The following is a 3,744-nucleotide window of genomic DNA, read 5'->3' as shown; positions in this document are numbered from 1 at the left end:
GGCCGGTGCAGTGGAGGGCTCCGAGCGGGGGGCGGCGGGGACTTGGAGAAGGAGGAGGAGGACTCGACGGACTTCCCCGAAGTGAGAAGAGTACGTGATGGGAAGTGAGCAAGTTGCGGATGCTGGACGGCAGAGGGAGAGCCGACAGGGAGCACGACGGCCAGGCACCTGCAGGAATGGAATGCGCATCGGCGTTCACTGGCGTGGAGTGAACTGGGGAAGAAGACATTTGCCAGACAGGCTCTGGAAGATAAGAACAATTCTGAAGAAATGGCAGAAGACTCACGGGGCAGACATGATAAGCAGGCTTGTACGACCCAAAGACGACATTCATAAACTGTGCATTTAAATTTTTTTTAAAAAAATTAGACCAGTTCTATGAGTTATTAATCACAAACAGTCTGGAAAATGACCCAAAGATTTACACTTTATAAAGCTGTTAAAAGAGTGTACCAAAGACACTGAACCGAATTTCTAAAACTACCTCTCATCTCCGGGGAAAAGGACAAAAATTTGTTTGAGATTATACAATAAATGTAGTCCCATGGGCAAGTGGGTAGATGGAAGAGAGAGAAGGAGATTTAGCAGATGTATCTGCTCCTACATAGGGCTTGATTGCCATTGTCTTTGTATTGTGGGAGTTAAGTCTAGACTTTGGTGGTTCCCATTGACACTGATCTAAGTACACAAAAATATATATACTAACAACTTGCTAGTGGCCTGCTGAGGTAGATTGTGCAAAGAAGATAGTCTGTGGGGAGTCGGTCTGGCAAACTTGGAAGACACATGTTGCCTTTAGGTGGGATGCTACCTGGATCCGTGAAACATGAATACACAAACAGGAAACTATTCTAGGGCCTCACAGCTGTCTGGAAAGGATACCGGAAAACACCAGAGCTCTCCTGCCTGCCAGGAATATGTAATATTAATGGCAAAAAGAGGTTTGCACTGTAACTTCATAAATTTAAGCACTTTTAAGATGCTAACCTACTTTTTATGTAATTTATTTAACTTTATTTCTTGTGCATTGAGTGTGAAGGTGTCGGATCCCTGGGAACTGAAGTTACAGATGGTTGTGAGCTGCCATGTGGGTGCTGGGAATTGAACCCCAGGTCCTCTGGAAGAGCAGCCAGGCCTTCCAACCTCTGAGCCATCTCTCCAGCCTCCCTCTCCCCCAGAATTTCATACTTCTAATTCAAACTTGCACTGTTGGGGTTTTAACCTAGGCTCTTCAGTCCGTTTACTCGATGAGGATGAGGCTGGAGACTGGCTTGTGGGAAGAAAGGAGGATTACTTTAAACATTGCCAAGGCACTATCAAAATCAAGCTTACAACACTGGTAAAAAGTTGTTTATTTATGGAAATTTTACAGAAAAAAATCACTCAACAACTTCAAAACGTCCTAAAGACATGGAAAATTACACTTCCCCTACTGTGAAAGATATCTTTCCACCTCTTGTCCAGTCAAATAATTAAAAAACAACTGAACTTTGAAAGGAGAGGCTTGGCACATGCTGTACCTACCGTCCTCAATGAGGCATGCACAGTTTTCAAAGTAAAAAAGTGGCTTGAAGTGGCGTGCAAATGTTCAGGTTCAGAGATGAGGCAGTGATCATTCCCTGTGGACAGAGCCACTAAACGTGGCCTCAGCAATGCTGCCACAGCCAGGTCCTCAACAGCCTACCTGTCCTTTACACCACGAAAAATGTTTCATCCTACCAAATTTGGCAAATCACCTAATGAATGTGGCCTTAGATACTATTTGCCTATTCTGAGAACTATATGGGCTTGGAGCTCTGCATGGTGGACTAGGGTTTCTGTAGATTCTCTTTTGCTGTTTTGACAGCTTATGCACTGTACATCACAGGGGAGGCTTTGTCCGTAGTCTTTTGTTGTTGTTGTTTTTTGTTTTTCTAGACAGGATTTCCCTGTGGCTTTGGAGGCTGTCCTGGAAGTAGTCTTTTTTTGTTGTTGTTTTTTGTTTTTCGAGACAGGGTTTCCCTGTGGCTTTGGAGGCTGTCCTAGAGCTAAAGCTCTTGTAGACCAGGCTGGTCTCGAACTCACAGAGATCTGCCTGCCTCTGACTCCCGAGTGCTGGGATTAAAGACGTGCGCCACCACTGCCCGGCTGTCCGTAGTCTTAATAAATTCATAAAATGATAAAGTTAAATGAGTTAGCAGTTTATTTACTGTTTTTACTAGACAAAGAATTTTATTAACTTTTTCCCAAACTTTATCCCCAGGTTTCTTCAAGCTGGATTTGCCGCAAAGAATGAATTGTGTGTGAGCAAAAACTGAAAAGAGCTGCAGTGTCCAGGGAACTTGGGCTTAAAAATACTAGAACCCTAGATTTTATCAGATCCATAAGCAAACGAAATTTAAAAGCAGTTGTGATATAAAACAGCAGCTCCTTTAACTTCTGCAAGTGTCACCTTCTTCAGAAGTCGCCTCAAGTCACTTTGCCTCATTCTTAGAAACCTCATTAAAATTCTCCACAAGATCTGGGACTTGATCATAACCTTTAGCTAGTGGTGCTCTTCCATCCACAGATTGTCTGGGCATAGCTTCTGCCAGTCCCCTTAAACTAGTCAGACTCTCTGCCCCAACTGGGTTAGGATGCTTTGTCTCACGTGGCCTATAATGGTGAAGGTATTTGCTGCCAGAGATGCCTGAACTTTAGGGTTGTTCAAATGGATCCCTGTTCCTTGGTTTGTAAACATGTTCATCTCTTCAATACCAGAGACATTGCTCACCCCTAACTTCTTTAAGGAGAACTGCAGTTGTTTTTGTTTTGTTTTGTTTTAATCGTTTGCTATGCAGTTCTACGAATCACCTTCTTTCTGCAAACAGTTCTTTTTTCTACCGATGCACACTTGTGCCCGAAGTTTGGTGAGTTTTTTCCTGGTTCCTGGTTGTTTCATCTTGTTGGAGGGAAATAGGGCCACATGTGGGACTAGGGTTCGTGCTGGGGTTGGAGGGGTCTCAGAGCACACTGGCTGAGATAAGTCGCGCTCAGACACACACACACACACACACACACACACACAAGACAGCTCAAATTAGCAGTTTGAAGAATCATAACTACTTTCCCACTCCTAGTCAATAGAGAAAAGGTTTGCCCCCTGCCTTACATAACACACCCCTTTTAGATAAAGTGTGTAAACTCCACTATGTAGATGGATCTTTCATTCTTTTTAGTAAGACTTCCAAGAGTTGATTCAGATAAAATGGCCTTTTCTTCCCATGATTTGAAATAAGTGTTTTTGTTAGTGTTTTTGTTTTCCTGTTATTCTGTCACTGAATAATAGGTGCCATTATATAGACAGTCCTGTGTCAGATATCAGGCACTATAGGACCACCATAAAAATCCCCCAAAGACTACAGTCTAAGTAATTCCTTTTGATGGCAGATGGGGCAAGAGCGAGGAAAATTTAAAAGTACAATAGCAGTAACACTGTAAGTAGAATCACCATGTAATAAGTCTGCCAGCCATGTTTAGAAAACAAAGGTGGGAAAAAGAAAAAATGAGAACCAATGGAATGGACTAGACAAGAAAGCTAGCCCCGACAGAAAAGAACGAGGGCACAGATCATGTAGGACAGCATAGGATGCGACAGTTAAACCATTAAGCGAGGCAGCCAGACAACATCAATAAACATAAATTCAACTGGTTATTTGATCTTTGTGGTCTTTGAGAAGCTACAGGCAGATTCTTCACTAGAACAAAGACATTCGGCATGCTTTA

General features: G+C 43.0%; 1 pseudogene; it reads right to left on the bottom strand.

Annotated features, from left to right (window-relative positions):
- Positions 1 to 2,453: 2,453 nt before the first annotated feature.
- On the bottom strand, positions 2,454 to 2,753 carry LOC118238196 (annotated as a pseudogene).
- Positions 2,754 to 3,744: the final 991 nt, after the last annotated feature.

The sequence above is a fragment of the Cricetulus griseus genome, chromosome 2, assembly GCF_003668045.3.
Source record: "Cricetulus griseus strain 17A/GY chromosome 2, alternate assembly CriGri-PICRH-1.0, whole genome shotgun sequence".
NCBI lineage: Eukaryota > Metazoa > Chordata > Mammalia > Rodentia > Cricetidae > Cricetulus > Cricetulus griseus.
Note: the sequence above shows the minus strand (reverse complement) of the source record. Positions and strands in the feature narration are given on the sequence as shown.